This window comes from Nyctibius grandis, chromosome 1 (assembly GCF_013368605.1).
Source record: "Nyctibius grandis isolate bNycGra1 chromosome 1, bNycGra1.pri, whole genome shotgun sequence".
Taxonomy (NCBI): Eukaryota; Metazoa; Chordata; class Aves; order Nyctibiiformes; family Nyctibiidae; genus Nyctibius; species Nyctibius grandis.
The window spans coordinates 13,419,536-13,437,761 of record NC_090658.1 but is presented as its reverse complement, the minus strand read 5'-3'; positions in this window follow the sequence as shown (position 1 = coordinate 13,437,761).

The following is an 18,226-nucleotide window of genomic DNA, read 5'->3' as shown; positions in this document are numbered from 1 at the left end:
ATCAGCTCCTGGCAACCTGGTGGAGGAGGAAGGTTGGAGCCTCCTCCCCAGGGACGACATGGAAGCCACAGCCCTTGGGTGCCTGCTCTGCAGGGCAAGCTCAGCCGTCTGGCTGGTGGCCTTGGTGGACCTTGCATGGGTGTAAGGTGGCCCAGGAGTGGAGCGCAGCAGGGCGAGCAGCCAGCCGATGGCAAGACAGGCAATTTGGCAAGGGTGGGAGCCTGCGGGGAAGGTCCCTGTCTCAGTGAGCATGGACAGGAGAAGGGATTTGCTTCCACCTCCTCCATGCTGGGAGCATGGGGAAGTGACGGCCGTTGTAAAAATGTTGCCTCTGACAAAAGGGTGAAAAGGAACCGAGAAATAGCCCATCACTAGGGGAGAAGGCAGCAAAGAGGGGGGCATTGCAGTGAGGCACGTCTGTATTTCCCAAGGCTGAATCCCCACCTCTGAGTTACAGGTGGGCTTCCTCCTCATGATGTGGGTGATGGGACTTCTCTCAGGCTGCAGCCAGGGCTGAGTGGTGGGTTATGTGTGCGCTCCTGGCCAGTTAAGAGTAGATATATGCAATGGCCAAATATCTTCCATTTTGGGGTGACAGATTTGCAGGGGCAGGCGGCATGGCCAGGTTAAATGAATGCGGAAATCTGTGCTCCCAGCACTGCCAGGCTGAGGAAAGTGCTTTGTTTCTAGCTTGAGTTTACGAGGGTGAAGCGAAGGGTTTGCAGGGTGAGCGCAGCCACGGCTGGCCATGCATGCCACCTGCTTAGCGCCACAGCATCACCAGCCGAGCTTACTACAAGTGCATCAGCAGCTCTAATTTGGCACCAGAGGGGTGTGTGGGGGGGTCCCTTTCCATGTCCCACTCCGCGTGCCCCAGAGACATCCCTACTAATTCCTCTGCACAGATTTCTGTCTTAAGGCATTTGCCTTTGATTAAAACCAGAAGAGCAGTCACGGTTTAAGTGGAGTTTAAGAGCAAACCATGTGCCGATGCACAGGGCTCTCGCATCTGGAGTGTCACAGATTTAATCAAACTGCTGGGAAGTGCCGCACATAGACAGCTGTCACAGCAGCCTGGAGCCCATCTCCTAATTAATTCCCAGCCAAACACAGGGCAAACAAATGACCATCAAGGTGCTACACCTACAACTGCGCCTGGAGGCATGACTGGCAATTGGTGAGAAAGGGGAGCTCACCCCGTGTATCTCCAGGAGCTATAGGTCACGTAGTCCATGGAAAGTCCTGTCTCTGTTCCTAGGGAGGAGACTGGGGCATGTCCCAGAGGTGTAAACCTTTAGGTGATACATGGGAACACAAGGGACAGGGTGTTCAGGAAGAAACCCAGGTAAAGCAGGCACAACAGCTGTAGCTCTGATTTCATAGAATCACAGACTGGTTTGGGTTGGAAGGGACCTTAAAGATCATCTAGTTCCAACACCCCTGCCACAGGCAGGGACACCTTTCCACTAGACCAGGTTGCTCAGAGCCCCATCCAACTTGGCCTTAAACACTGCCGGGGAGGGGGCATCCCCAACTTCTCTGGGCAACCTGTTCCAGTGTCTCACCACCCCCACAGGAAAGAATTTCTTCCTAATATCTAATCTAAATCTACCCTCTTTCAGTTTAAAACCGTTCCCCCTTGTTCTGTCACTACATGCCCTTGTAAAAAGCCCCTCTCCTTCTTTCCTGTAAGCCCCTTCAGGTACTGGAAGGCTGTTATAAGGTCTCCCCAGAGCCTTCTCTTCTCCAGGCTGAACAGCCCCAACTCTCTCAGCCTCTCTTCATAGGAGAGGTGCTCCAGCCCTCTGATCGTCTTCATGGCCCTCCTCTGGACTCGCTCCAACAGCTCCATGTCCTTCTTATGTTGGGCTGCTCCTTCAGCTGGTGCTTTTCGCTTCCACTCCAAAAAGTCCTGTTTACCTGCCCATCTCACATCCCTGTGAGCAACCCCCTCCTGTCCTATACAGGGTGTGTGAGTTAGGACACAGCCCTCCCTGGGGATGCTCTGCCTGGCGGTACCGGGGGCCCTGCACCAGCCGTAGGTCCTGGGCAAACTCCGCTTACTTCTGCAGCCTTCTGCAAAACTTGGACAATGGCAAAACAGGGCAGGTCCAGACTCGGTTCTCCTTGGTGCTCATTCACAGCTCATTAAAGCTAATTGAAATGACTACTGGAGCTGGATCTATGTGGGTGCCTGGAAGTCCTGGGCACATGGCACAACTAGGCTGGGAATATCCAACTGTGAGGAGCCCCAAACTAGCCGATGGACTGTCCACTCCTATTAGCCCCACAAAGGAGCTATTATTCCTCCACACTATGCTTGTCTGATTACTTTATCTTATTATTTTTTGATCATTCCTCCAAAATGTGCTAATTAAACAGAAATCATCAAGTCAATGAGAGAAACACTCATTAAAACAGAAAAGAAAATAAAATATCAGCAGAATCAAAAACGGCTGTGAGGCTCCCAAGCACACACAATAGCTGCCACATTCATTAAATCAGCATCTCCCAAAAGAGGGGTAGATATTGTCCCATTCTGGTACGCGCCCTGGAAATGAAACTTCCCAAGCAATGGAGTCAGATTTCTTTCTTTTTTATTTTTTTTTTTTAAATGGAAAAACAGAATTTTACCACCACCTCAGGTTTCTTTTACATTTGGGAGAGCAGAGAAGTTTGTGGTCCCATGAAGGTCTCAACCCAAGGACAATGAAACCCCCTGGAAGATTTTTCCTGACCTTAGCTGGTTTTGAACTGAACCAAGATTCTTAACTTCCAGACTGGAAGATTGTCAGCCCGTTTCTTCACTCAGGTGTCTGACCTTCAATCAGATAATGACATGATGTGAAAATAAGTTAAAATAAGTTAAAGCCCAGCAAGGTCTTTTGGAATATCTCCACTGACATCCACAGTTTTAGCAGTTGCCATCTAGATACGGAGGCTTGGGGGAGCTTGCCATGCTTTAGCCCAGAGGATGCCAGCAGCGATGGGCAGCTGCTCTGTGCGCTACATGGAATGGGCAGGGGGAAGGGACCTGCCCATGGCTGGGTAGCAGGACAGGGGCAGAGCTGGGAGCCAAATCTTGCTGGATCCTAGTGCAGGTGCCTTATCCAGGTTCCATGGGCATGGCTACTGCTCTGCACTTACTCTGGGTGTAACATCATAAAATATCCCAGTTTGTGCAGATACACCAGTTGCTTCCATGGGAAATCTAGACTTGGCTCCAGGACTCTGGTCTCCTGACCTGGCTGGCCCTCAGATACCCAGCAATGTGCTGGGGAATAGGGCATACCTCATCCCCCCAAGAGCCACAGCTACAGCTTGCGCCTGCAAGGGGCGTTGGAAAAGCTCAGGGACAACTGGGTTGGTTTGGAAGATGCTGGTCCCGGGAGATGAAGGAGTGATGGGGAAGTGCCTGGGCTGCACATGGCCTTTGTGAGAACTGGCTGCTCCTCTGGTGACTTGAAGGTTGATTTTTTTCCCTGCCTCACCTTTTCTCCACCTCACAGCCTTCTTTCCCTCCCAGACACCTCTACCCACCTAGCCTCCAAGTCACCCCTCTTTCCCTAAGTGCCTGTCCAGTGCTCATTGTCACACCACCTGAACCTCTCTGCATTTTCTTCTTTCTGCTGCCTCCCATGGCTTTTCCAGCACCCAGTGCAGGAGCACGGTGAGCCCCCAGGCAGCACCTTCTCCGCGTTCATAACCAGCACCTCGCCAAGCAGTAGCCTCCCAGGACAAATGCATCCCTTCCCACCTCCCCGCCCTGACCTGCAGCAAGCTGGAAGCAAGTGGCTGGCCCCACAGACACAGGGAAATCCAGGAAAACACATGAAACAGTGGTTTCAATATTTCTGTTATATCTCCTTTGGAGGTAGAAAAAGGAGGATCTAACTTTATTCTGAGCCCAAAGTGGTGGAGAGTCCAGCTCAGCTCTGGGTGAAGGTGTTGCCTAGCCTTTGCGTTTCCAAACCATGCCATGCCTAATCGTAGGCGCCGTGCTACAAGAACTTACAGAATTACTTCTCCTTTAATTAATCTCCAAGTTTGCTATCTGAGTGCTGTGCCATATGGTATTGATTTTTCAGCTCGGTATGACAGCACTTGCCATGAAAGAAGCTAACGTAATTAAAACAGGGGACACCACGCGCACAGTCTCACTCTTCCCTTAATACCGCTTTCTAGATCGGCTCCCCTGAATGCAAACAGGTGCCAAAATGTGGCGCCTCTGCTTGAAGGAGAATGCAAAGGTTTCGGCTGTGCAAAGAGGTCCAGGTCCCTTTCTCAGCACTGGCCTGGGCTTGCAACATGGCTCTGGGACTGCTGTGGCAAGTGATACCCTGGGCTTTTCCAGCTCTCTCTACTCTGCAGCTGAGTGGGGAGATGGTGTTGGCAGAAGGGCCAGGAGATTTTGCAGCATGGCTTCCCAACACCATGCAATGTCTCCATTTCTTTTCAGACAGAGCAGATAATTCATTAATGAATTTCACTGACTCCCTCCTGCCCCTTAAGCACTGGACTCCCAAGAGACAGAAACTAGGGTCTTTCAGCTAAAGAGACTGACATGTGGCTGTCTCACAGAGCCCACCTGGCATTACATGAGCAAATGACCCTTTACTGAAGCAATCTTGTCCTAAGCAGACCATCTAAAGGACCTATAGAAATAACAGAAAAATAACATCAAATATATCCCCTTGCACGAATCCTCCTTCTCGTGTGAGTAGAGGCATATGTGCTTGGCCATTTAATCTTTGCAGGCAATGACATCATTTGCTGTTAGAAACACAGATATAAGAGGTAGGGATTCCTGTATCTCACTTCACCCATTTTACTTGACCCTGCAGGAGAGCTCTTCATGCCCAGCTTCCCTCCACGCTCTCGGGGACGCGTCTTCTGCGCTCTGACACCGCATTCTGCAATTTTCTTTTCAGATGCAGAAAGAGCAGCTTTCAACCTGCATGGACTTCCCCCTGCCTGCTTTTCCTGCCGTAGCTCAGCTCTGCTCTCACCAATGTCATTCCTGAGCCAACTTTCTCTCTTCTCTTTAGCTCCTTCACTGGCAGCACCTAGTTGTAAAATGTGTAAAATTTTATTGTGGGATTAATTTTCCCTATAATAAAGGATAGATTTTAGCACAAAGGACTTTCCAGCTTTCCTACCAGCTCCTGGTCTTTGCTTTGACATGATTCCTCCAACATAGTCAAGGTGGACCTTGATGCCAAAAGGGGATATATTGTCCAAAATGAACAGATTGAACGTTGCCAACAATTAACAGTCACTTAATCACCTCAGATAAGGACTTCTATTATTGGTATTGTCATGCTCTGGGAAAAAAAGGAGGAGGAAAGGATTAAAAGTATTTCCTAGTTGGAAATGGCAGCGAAGGCTCTTGTTTCCTTTTGCTCGGTACCTAGGAAGGTTCCAGTTTCACTGGGGAAGAGATGCCCAGTTATCGGTTTCCTTCAGCATCCCCCTTGCTCACCCTCCTTTGCAGCTCCTGCAGTGCTCAGCCAGCCAAAGCTCTCTCCAGCCTCCTGGGAGGCGAACATGTGGTGGTGGCAGCAGCAGAAACCCTGGGGAACACCATTCCCTCTGCTTTTGGCACTCTGGCCGGCCCAGGGCAGGAAACCTCTGTGCCAGCCCCATTTTGGGGTACTTGCTGCCCCAGCCCAGCAGAGCATCTTTGGGGGTGGACGCAGCTCACCCAAGGGGGACCCACCGCTGAGGGCATCCTACCCCACTTCCCCTTACTTCTGTTGGCCCATCCTGGCACCGTAACGGTCTGGAGCACAGGCGAGCGGGTTACCTGCATCTCCCCTCCTAGCTGGGCGCCCACAACCCATCCTTCCATCTCTTTTTAAGTGACACTTCCCTTAGTTTCTTTAGCTCATGAGGGGAGATGTAACAAGGAGCCCTGTGGCCCTGCGTGGCAGCTGAGAGTTCATTTGTTTGGCAAAGGAGATGCTCTGGCTGGGGGAAGCCCTGGGACCTCCAGCGTGAACTGTGGTCGGTGCGAGCTGCGCAGCAGGCAGTGAGGCAGCCATCCCCAGGGGTAACCTGAGAAAACAGGCAATTAGCCAGCCCCTCACCAGCACAGCGGGAGCGGTTCAAGGGAAAAGAAAAGCCGAGCCCTGGTGGTAATGACATTTTTCCACATGGGTAAATGCATTGATCTGTGACAAACAATACCAGGCTGTGCCTCTGCCCATGGTGTGGGGGAGGAGGGAGAGGAGAGATTCCTCATGCAAGATGTTAGAGGCTGAAGTTTCCCAGCTTCCCTGCAAGAAGCTGGATGTACGTGGAGGACAGGGCCCTAAGGATATGCCTCCAGCCCCTGCTGAAACCCCAGCTCAGGTCTTGCCTAGGGACAGGCTTCCCAGTGGGTGCCGGGAACTCCTCCTTAAAGGCAAGTGCAATGCAGGCGAGCCTCATGCACGATCCCATCCCGTGTCCTCAGAAAGTCCTGCAGAGCAGAAAAGCAGGGTACAGAGCACTCAAGCAAAGCTTGATAACAGAGCCTCCCTGGGGTAAAACACCTATTCATTGAGGCTAAACCAGCGACAATTAAACTGCTTCTGTCCCTGGTACCCTAGCTCATCACTGTCGCCTTAGTTGCCCTTTACCCATCCCCTGCAGGGCTGTGACTGCGGCCTGATCCCATGCTTGTAGAGCACCTGATGTAAGAGAGCATTTGGGTAACACCCCAACTGATGCCTGAGCTGGGGCGTCTCTCCCAGGGCAATTCCTCTGGAAAAAGCCCAAGCCATCTAAAGGCTGAACCCTGGCAGACCTGGACCTCTGCTTTGCTTGGAGCAGTTCCTCCTACTTCGCTGCTTCCAAAAACAGCCAGGTGATCACATATAAATACCACTATTCAGACAGAAGTGGTGGGATGTCCCAGGAACATCATACACCCTATGGACCGGGCATCACACGTGTCTGAGAAGAAACATATAGGAGTGTATTATTAGTGTCTTGTCATCAAGTGGACAAAGTGGTTTAGGAGAGCACAGGGCAAGGCACGCATCCTGCCCGAAGAGCTTAACTTCTAAGCTTTAATCAGAAGAATTAGGGCTTTACTTTGGCTCTAATTTAATCAGAATGAATAGCGGAGGTGGTCGTGCCATTTCATGGGCAGGGTGCTGTCTGCTCGGGGCATTCCTTCCTGCCTTGCATTCACCAGGCAGCACCCTGGGTGACCTGGTGACAGGCACTGTCCTGATGGCCACAGCTCACCTCTGAGCACCTCAGGCAGGACAACAGCCCTCTTGGCTCTGGGGGAGCTGCTGGGGGTGGCTTTGCTCTCCTATTGGAGGCTTAGCTCTAGGTGGGCCCTCACAGGGCTGTCCAAGGTCTCAGCTACCTGGAAACACATGCATGCATCTGATGGCAGCTCCAGCAGGTCTCCTACATCTCTGCTCACTCAGCACTCTCCTTTGGGCTGGAGCCATCAGGAAATGGCCCCTGATGGTCATTTTAATGCCAGCTGGACTGTAGCCTGGGATCTGGTTTAGCCCAGCTTCCAGCACCCGTGCAGTTGCATAGCTGTGCCATGGGTGTAGCGGAGTTGGACCAGGTCTCCCAGGAGCAATAGCGAGCATCAAGACTTCATGGCAGACCTCTCCTCTCATGACATGGGGGTTGCAGAGGCCTTGGCAGGCCAGGACCTGTGCATGGGGAAAGGACCTGGGGCTAAATCCAGGGCAGGCATCACTCTTCCTCACAACTCAGCACCTGCCTCACCCACCACATTGTCACGGGATCGCTTTTCCTTCCTTTTTAACTGCAAAATGACACTTCAGGGAGTGACATTTCACCTGGCAAGCTCCAATTCAAGGCAGAGCCCCAAACTGTGACTGGTTAAAGCAAACTGCCCCGTCCTTCTGATGTGAGCTGCAGCAGTCGGAGGGCTTCTGTTGCTCATCTCTTTCCACTGCCTTTTTTTGACACTCTCTTCTGTTCGCTTTTGCACAGAAGCAAGCACATCCCTCATCGCAAAGCCAGACCCCAGCTGCCCTGGGCATGGTGCCACCCCGCCACTCTCCTCCCTGGCCAGAGCAAATTCCCGACTGTGGCAGCAGGCAAATACCAGGCACACACACTGGATGTGACCCTCATCCCAGCACCTCTCACTCCTCCTTGCTGCTTTTCCAGCCCACAGAAGTGGTTTGGCTCTTCCTGAGTGAGATCTAATCAGGCCTGTGTAAAAAAAAAACGAGGGGGAAAGAAAAGCCCTGACCATATTTTTAAATAATACCAAAAAGCTGTAAGTATGTGGTCGGCCTGCTTGTTCTTACTGCCTGGGATCAGCCTGATTATTCAGGGATTCATTTTTATTTCTGAGTTTTATTTTTTCGCATTTAACAGCTGCACATTAATAAAAACTCCATTTATTGGAGGATTTGGCTGGGATTGCTATAATAAAATAGAAGGATTTGTGCTGGGCACTAAAAGAACTCTCTGCAAAAAGTAGTGTTTTTCCAGTGATTAGGAGCGCCGGAACATATTGTTTTGCTGTGTAGCCCCGTCACTGCCGAGGACGGTGACAGATGTCTTGTGTTAATGTTGAATGATGAAATGCCATTTCTGAAGCCACTCCCTAGCTCTGTAGCACAGTGCTGCTTCACTCACACAATCTGCCTTCAATCTGTTCCCTTTGCCCAGAGCATCCTGCCTTGCTGACTGTCAAGAAGCCCTCATCACAACCCGGGCTGTACGCCATGCCCCAGGGCCAGCCTATGTCCAGCCAGTGTCTGGACGTCAGCCTTTCAGTCACCCTGTAAGGTCCAGGCCGACCATTATTGCAGCTCAAAGACAGAGGATGCAGCCAGTGCAAGCAGAGACAAGTACAGCTCTTGGGCTGTCTTGGTGTTCTTCACTTGCACCACTAGTGAGGGCACATTTGGTGGGAAACCTGAGGCCAGCCCAAGACATCACTATTTCCAGCTCTACCCACTGCTCTGCTAAAAGAGGTGATATGTTCCTGCACGCTTGCCTCTCTTCTATCCATAGGCCACTGCTTGTGTCGGCAGGGTCTTACTTGATCTCAATTTTAACCATTGCCTTTGAGCAGGTCAAAGAACATCACAATCATGGCTGTCTACAAAGCCACGTCCAGCTGCACTGGGGGCTCCACAAGCCCTCTAGCACTGGCTTACTTGCTTTCCAGTGTCCCCAGCCCATCTCCTTTCAGTCCCTTATTCTGCTAAACCACTACAGCCCACAAACTGCATCCTTCTCTGCCCAAAACCAGGTAGGCAACTCGGCTCTGGGAAAAAAGAGCCTCTGCCCAGGAGGAGAAGATGGGCAGGCCAGCAGCGAGGTGGAAATGGTGGCTCACTGCTGTCCACCTGAAATTTCACAAACAGCGATGCTCCTCTTCTAAAAACCTGCTCTAGCCTTGGCAAACACAGAGATACCCAGAGAGACGCACGTGCACACAGACGCATGCACAGATCCTTGATCAGAACATCTCTATCCTCTGGAAGTATGTTGTCTTTGCAAAACCATTATCTTTTTGGCATCTGTTGCAATGACCTACTCCAGCGACAAGTTGCAGGCACACCACTTCTGACCCACACGTGCGCATGCAACATCTGAGTCCCAACACAGCTCAGGGGACAAATAAGGTTGTTCCCCCAAATAGAGCTGATGTGGTGGGGTGAAGGGAGGAGTCGCCTGGGGAAAATCTGGCCATTCACATGCATTCACACATGTCGTGACAAGTCCTGTCAGTTAAGGAGAAAACATGGTGGGGGGCACTTTGGTAAGCTGGGAGGTGCAGAAAGATGTTAAGGAGGGGGATGCCCCCTCGGGAAGCCAAGCCAAGATGGTGTGACCACACCTGTTCACGCCATCCGCAAACAGCATCCTTCTGTCCACCTCCATTCCCTCTGTCCACCCTTCTCCGTGCACCCTGTGGATTCAGGGGCGATGTCCCCCCTTGCCCCAGAACCAAGTGCCACTGAACATGTTGGCCCCCAGGCTGCAGTGACCTGGCTGTGCAAGGCGGCTCTTCTGGAAAGCTCAAGGAAGCAGTTGGGCAAGGCGATGCCAAACAGCAAGAGGCCCAAATTGACTTATTTCTACCACCTCTCCTTTAAAAAAATATGAAACCTGCTGTCACTCACTAATCCATCAGCCTGACAGGTCAAGTAAAAGCAGGTTGCCCATTTGCTTTCACTTCTCCCCCAACTTAATCTCTGTGCTAAATTACAAGTTGATAATGGGTTCCCATTAATTATCGATTTTCCAGATAATACTTGTTAAAGTAGAATTAACGCTATTGTTTCTGAACAAACACTGCCCAAATACTGTGTTTAGTGGGCTTGTAATCAGCTTTACCCACTTCTCTTCTAATCTGATTGAAACAGATTTCCTACCAAATCTTTTTTATCATTTTGTTGATATTAAAAGGTCACATATTTATGCCTGCCCAAAAGTTTAATTTAAGTTACTGCAATTGATTATTATAACGTGTTTGTCAGTGAACAGTGGAGTGCTGATGGAGGCAACTTTAATTTAGACTGGGAATGAAGAAGCAGAGAGAAAACCCAAGAAGTACACTTTCTATGGTGTTCAGCGAGTGATGTTAGGCATTGTACATTTTAGCTTATTTTCCCAAGCCGTATACTATGATTCTGTTCATCATAATGCCTTTTGACCCGCTGCATTTACTCCATCATAATTATCCTTTAATACTCTTATAAATGAACTTTTAGCTTATCTTCCGTTAATTCTCAGAACAAGCAAAGCACACACGTAACAAACAAAGCCATCTAAATAAAGTGTTTAACCCTTTTGGTGGCTTTCCCTGATTGTTCAAAAGCAAGCTGCACGTTTAAGAGGTAGGTGGCTTAATTATACTTTCTCTCACGAGGTGCAGTGCGTGTGATGGCATTTCAGCCCCTCTTCAAGCAAAGACCCATCGAACAACTCTCTGAAAAGCAAAAGCAAAGAATTAATACCGAAACAAAACTAGCTGGCAAGAGTATCACAGATCAGCCTGGGATTTCTCCAGTGTCGGGCTGCTACTCAAGCCGAATGGAGCACACAGGACCTGAGATGAGCCAGTTAGAAAGTGAAGGTGGAGGTGACTTGTCTCAAGCACTTGAGAGGCTTCAATTCAATTTCCAGCTTGGCCACGAGCTCTCAGTGAGCACTTGGACAACTCAGCTCTTTAGGACGTGGAGGGAATACCCTGCCAGGTCTGTCCTGTGTAGCTGCACCTTGGAGCAGAGACTGTCTTTCACAACACAGCCATCAAAAAGCTCAAAGTACTAAAAACTGTATCATCTTTCACCTTGCTTCTCCTCCATGGCCATGCACAAGCCATGGTGGGAAATGGGTTGTTCCATTTACTGTGTTTCAGAGTTTAGCACATAATCACCTCTCAGCTATGGTCGCAACAAAAGTTTCTATAAATACAAATATTCCAGGAATACAGTATCTGGGGAGCACAAAGACCAACACTGGTTTGCAGCTGTAGCTGGGTGCAGGCGAGACCCTACAGACTGGACTGGAGACACCATCTGCCAGCAGAGTCCTCCTTGTCCTTCACAACCCAAGAGCGACAAGAGTCTCTGATACTCCCAGCACCTTGGACACCTGCCACTGATCTGGCATGTCAGACTCTCTCTCACTCTTCTGCAGATGGCAAAGCTGCAGCCCATCTCTGCTGTGACCTGATTTCCCTGATCTACCTTACGACAAGCGCAAGTTAGCTGGCACTGGTCAGCGCCTGCCTCCCGAGGTGGGGGACAGGTGCTCGGGCACCCACCGCCCAGACAGCCCTGTTGCCTGTGCATTTCTGAATGTCGCAGATGGGGACAAGATCAGTAAGGGACCCATGGCACAACGAGGGGTCACCTTCTCAGCAGGAGATGCTTGCTGCTGGTGATGCAATCGCAGCTCCTCTTGCTGTGGTCACTCCAGTCTCCTTGCTGTGGTTATTTATTATTAGCATGACAAACAAAGCAAGAGAGGGTCCCTTTCCCAGAGAGTTTGCTAAACCTGGACATACAATGGCAGAGAAAAGGAGCATTATTTTCCTTGAAGGAGCCGAGACACAGAGGTTAAAGATCAGATCCAGGCTTTAGATGCCTGGGCTCAGACTTTAGGTGTCTACGTGTAACCCTGCAAACCTTAAACACCTTCTCAGCAGCTGGTCAATGGTCAGCCCAAGTGGCTGCACATTTTCCCAATGTACATGGCAATAAGGTACCACAGGCAGAGTGAGAAATGGAGATGGGTGGATGCTTCAACCACCAGGCCGTTGTCCTGAAATGGCTTCACATACAGAAGAGACTCATCTGCTTCAGCATTTCCTTCACTGCACACATCCTGCATCTGCCTGTTCTGAAGGCAAATTGCTTTCATTTTCCATCAGTTCATTGGAAAGTATCTCACCTGCATTATTCAGAGGTAGCTAGAGGACAACTCATTAGAGGCAATTCTTAAGATCCTTTTTTATAGGCTGGGCCAAGTCTGCAACTTGCCAGTGAAAATCAAACAGATTTTCATGGAAATTTGGTGATATTCAGTGAAAAGCTATTGGCATGCATAATGAGAAAATACCTAATTCTCCCAAATAAGGTTTTATGTCCATAAGTGTATCTGCAATAACCTGAAAGGGTTAGATTATAGCTAGTAATGCCACACAGACCTCTAAAGGAGATTAACTCAGGAGTTTTGTTATTAAAGGTGTACTGTTCATGCGTCTAACTCCAACACAGTGAAAGATACTAAACAGTACTAAAAAAAGGTAACAGCCCTGAGCAGCTCTATGAGACAACTTGTCCACATTGGCACACATTCCAATAAAAAAAGATCTCAATAAATGACAAACGAAACTGCCATCCTGTTTGGTTCCAAGCCCATCTTATTTGCTCTCTAATATTTGCTCTCACGAAATCCTGTTATAGTCTTTTCCCTGGTTTTGCCAGCAAGAAGATGATTCTTTCAAAGTCATGGGGCTGGATCCTCAGCTGCTGTGGACTGACCCAGATTTGTCAGCTAATGGGACTATGCTGATTTACATCAGCTGGGAATCTGGTTGCTCCCCTGCTTCATGTGGAATGGACTCACATAGATTATCAGTTAGCTTTAAGACTATCATGTTTTTATTGTAAAGAAATCACTCTAAAAGCATTTTTCCCTATTCAGTTTTTAAGAATCCAATCTTCTGCTGTAGCTTAAGGACAAACAATTTCACAATTACCACCAGCAAAGACAAGGCCAAACCGAGAAATTTTTATTTATTTCCTGATAACATAATCCATATTCCACAGACTTCGCCATGTGAAATATTCTCCTGTGTAATACCAAAGTGTTAATGGCACAGAGTAAAACCACAAGCTGGTTTGAAATGCAGAGATTTTAAAGGAAAAGATATGAAATCACATAATGCAGCTCCATAATCACTTGACAATAAAAGATCCTTTTATCCGATTATTATATCAGTTGTGTGCCTTTAATAAAATGTAGCAGTTACCCGTTCCCCAAAGCATTCGGACCACAGTTATGACCAAAGAGCGGTGGCCTCTACCAGGAAAGCTGGGTCCTAGGCCTTCATTACCCCATGCCCACCCTGAGCACCTCAAATCTTAGGACCATCAATAGGATGAGACATAGGATCACATCATTAATTGCTTTAAAGTGCAGTAGCTCCAATAAAATCGTTGCACGAACAGTTACCGACTGGCAGGCAGGAAATAGTGATGATCGATATGGGAATATAAAGACAGCATTGAAAAAGACCGTGACTAATAGAGTCAAAGAAAGTAAGAAGGAAGTCTCTACATTTACCAAGAGCAAACATATCTCCTGCTTGTTAGCTAGCTCTCCTATAATACTCTTCTTGTTAAGCAGCTGCCATTCATGGTCCAGAATAATTTTCTTTTAGTCAATAAACTTTTGCAGTTTTAAATAAGGAAAGAAGCAGTGGTCACATCTTTTGGTGATAGCTGCAGGAAACAACCAGCTCCTTAACTTTCCAAGGGGAATTTTTCCAACACTAATAGATGACTTATTTTGTAAAGAATTTGGGAGGGCTAACACAGCACCAGGGAAGTCCTGCTTTTTATGGTTTCAGAAAAGACAAATGATCCTTTTCCATCAGAGCAGAAGCTGGCTCAAAGAATGTAAGCATGTTGATAAAATAATACTATGGCTTCTCAAAGGAATTTTATTTCAGTCTGGTTTAAAAAGAAATTAGTGTTATACAATATTGGCTGTGCCCCTATTGACCAGTTTTCAATCTATTTAACTGCTAAATCCTCAAATCAACACCAGCCTTTTCTCAGCCCAGTACAGCTTGGTTAACCCCTGGGCTGCAAAGAAACATTTAATGTTACTGGGTTTTCATCACATTTGCAGAGGATTCAAATATGAGCAGTAAATAGCACAGGGTCAGGTCAGATAGGCAGTCAAATTCAACCACCTGCAGAAATACATCCTTGGTTTCAAAAAAGCTACAGCCAAATGCAAGTCTACATCTCCATGGAAAAAATCATTACTGGAGACAGTCCTTTGGGATGATGCCTAAAACAGCTGAAGAAAAGGTTGAATAAAATGCCATGGTTGGGACACATTGTCTCTCTGAAGTGAGATGAATTTGGACAAGAAAGAAGGGAGATATTTTTCACTATGGCTTCCCTAATTTACAGCAGCCAAAAAAATGGGCTGTTCTTAACTGTGCCAGCTATGAACTTGGCTGTTCATACATGATGTCATGTGTACACAGGGTACAGTAAAATTTTTCACCCTCAGAGAAGACATTATCAGAAACTAGGGTATAAAGAGATGAGGCAGAGAGAGATTTTTCTCGTTTTGTTTTGTTTTGTTGTTGTTTTGTGGCCCCTGGGGACTGAGTGGCAGAGGTGTAGAGGGGGATTTGCCATAGGTAACTCACCTAATCACTGGGCAAGAAAACACATGTTGAATTTCTGGAGGAGAAGGTCAGGGAAGATGCAACTTCTTTTGCCTTCACAAATTCTGTAACTGTAAAGGAACAGTCCTTGCATTTTGCTTTCCAAATAGTCTACAGGAAAAAAAAATAGTCCTTCAAAATAGCAAAAGCAGCATGGGAATCATACTGCCTTGGTCATCCCTTGCTGGCCTCACTCGGCAAGATACTGGTTGTTTGGGAAAACACTGAGTAACCTGGGATGCTTCACTGCTGACTACAGACCCTTTACACAGATCCGTGACATGGGTCTGATTTTCACATGTGCTCCACTCCACCTGATTCCCACTGGAAGCTATGAAGACTGCTGCCAGGGCCAGCAACAGGTGCCCAGAGACTGCAGAAGGATGGCAGGTCAGCAGGAGGGGGCTGGAAGAGCAGCGGAAAGGAATTTCAGGCAGTAAGGCAGCTTCGTCGGGGGCCCAACTGAAACACCTCTATGCAAACACATGGAGCACGGGGAACAAACAAGAGGAGCTAGAGACGTGCACATACCTGCAAGGCTATGACCTTATTGGCTTCACGGAGACGTGGTGGGATGACTCTGATGACTGGAGCGTTGGAATGGAGGGATACAGGCTTGTTAGAAAGGATAGGCAGGGGAGACAAGGAGAGGGTGTTGCGCTCTATGTCAATGATCAGTTTGAGTGCATGGAGCTCTGCCTGGGGATGGAGAAGGAGCCGATGGAGAGCTTATGGGTCAGGATTAAAGGGCGGGCAGGGACGGGAGACATTATTGTAGGTGTCTGCTACAGGCCACCTGACCAGGAAGACCGAGTGGATGAGGCCCTCTCCAGACAGTTAGATGTAGCCTCACGTTCACAGGCCCTGGTCCTCATGGGGGACTTCAACCACCCTGATATCTGTTGGAAGGACAACACAGCTGGGCACAAGCAAGCCAGGATGTTCCTGGAATGCGTGGATGACAACTTCCTTCTCCAAGTGATAGAGGAGCCGACAAGGAGAGGTGCCATGCTGGACCTTGTTCTCACCAACAAGGACGGGCTGGGGGGGATGTGAACCTCAAGGGCAGCCTTGGCCACAGCGACGATGAAATGGTGGAGTTCAAGATCCATAGGGCAGCAAGGAGGGTGCGCAGCCAGCTCACCACCCTGGACTTCAGGGGAGCAGACTTTGGCCTCTTCAGGGATCTGCTTGGGAGACTCCCTTGGGATAAAGCCCTGGAGGGAAGAGGGACCCAAGAAAGCCGGTTAGTATTCAAGGATCACCTCCTCCAGACTCAGGAGCAATGCATCCCAACAAAGAGGAAGGCAGGCAAAAATGCCAGGAGGCCTGCATGGATGAACAAGGAGCTCCTGGATAAACTCAGGCACAAGAAAGAAGCCTACAGAGGGTGGAAGTAAGGGCAGGTAGCCTGGGAGGGCTACAGGGAAATTGTCTGAGCAGCCAGGGACCAGGTTAGGAAAGCTAAAGCCCTGATGGAATTAAATCTGGCCAGGGATGTCAAGGACAACAAGAAATGCTTCTACAGGTATGTTAGTGATAAAAGGAAGACTAGGGAAAATGTGGGCCCTCTCCAGAAGGAAATGGGAGACCTGGTTACCTGGGATATGGAGAAGGCTGAGGTACTCAACGACTTCTTTGCCTCAGTCTTCACCAGCAAGTGCTCTAGCCTCACCACCCAAGTCTCAGAAGGCAGAGGCAGGGCCTGGAAGGATGAAGAACCGCCCACTGTAGGAGAAGATCAGGTTCGAGACCATCTAAGGAACCTGAAGGTGCACAAGTCCATGGGACCTGATGCAGTGCATCCACGGGTCCTGAGGGAACTGGCGGATGAAGTTGCTAAGCCGCTATCCATCATTTTTGAGAAGTCGTGGCAGTTTGGTGAAGTTCCCACTGACTGGAAAAGGAGTAACATAACTCCCATCTTCAAGAAGGGAAAAAAGGAAGACCCGGGGAACTACAGGCCAGTCAGTCTCACCTCTGTGCCTGGCAAGATCATGGAGCAAATCCTCCTGGAAACTATACTGAGGCACATGGAAAACAAGGAGGTGATTGGTGACAGCCAACATGGCTTCACTAAGGGCAAATCATGCCTGTTAAATTTAGTGGCCTTCTACAACAGGGTTACAGCGCTGGTGGATAGGGGAAGAGCAACTGATGTCATCTACCTGGTCTTGTGCAAAGCATGTGACACTGTCCCGCATGACATCCTTGTCTCTAAATAGGAGAGACATCGACTTGAGGGGTGGACCACTCGGTGGATAAAAAATTGGCTGGATGGTCGCACTCAAAGAGTGGTCAACGGCTCAATGTCCAAGTGGAGACCAGTGACGAGTGGTGTTCCTCAGGGGTCAGTATTGGGACCGGTCCTGCTTAACATCTTTGTTGGTGACATGGACAGTGGGATTGAGTGCACCCTCAGCAAGTTTGCCGACGACACCAAGCTGTGCGGTGTGGTCGACACACTGGAGGGAAGGGATGCCATCCAGAGGGACCTGGACAGGCTTGAGAGCTGGGCCTGTGTGAATCACATGAAATTCAACAAGGCCGAGTGCAAGGTCCTGCACATGGGTCAGGGCAATCCCAAGAATAAATACAGGCTGGGTGGAGAATGGATTGAGAGCAGCCCTGAGGAGAAGGACTTGGGGGTGATGGTTGATGAGAAGCTCAACATGAGCCGGCAATGTGTGCTTGCAGCCCAGAAGGCCAATCATATCCTGGGCTGCATCAAAAGCAGCATGGCCAGCAGGGGAGGGAGGTGATTCTGCCCCTCTATTCTGCTCTTGTGTGACCCCACCTGGAGTACTGCATTCAGCTCTGGGGCCTCCAACATAAGAAGGACATGGAGCTGTTGGAACAAGTCCAGAGGAGGGCCACGAAGATGATCAGAGGGCTGGAGCACCTCTCCTATGAAGACAGGCTGAGAGAGTTGGGGCTGTTCAGCCTGAAGAAGAGAAGGCTCTGGGGAGACCTTATAGCAGCCTTCCAGTACCTGAAGGGGCCTAAAGGAAAGTGGGAGAGGGGCTTTTTACAAGGGCAAGTAGTGACAGGACAAGGGGTAATGGTTTTAAACTGAAAGAGAGTAGATTTAGATTAGATATTAGGAAGAAATTCTTTCCTGTGGGGGTGGTGAGACACTGGCACAGGCTGCCCAGGGAAGCTGTGGATGTCCCCTCCCTGGCGGTGTTTAAGGCCAGATTGGATGGGGCCTTGAGCAACCTGGTCTAGTGGAAAGATGTCCCTGCCCATGGCAGGGGGGTTGGAACTAGATGATCTTTAAGGTTCCTTCCAACCCAA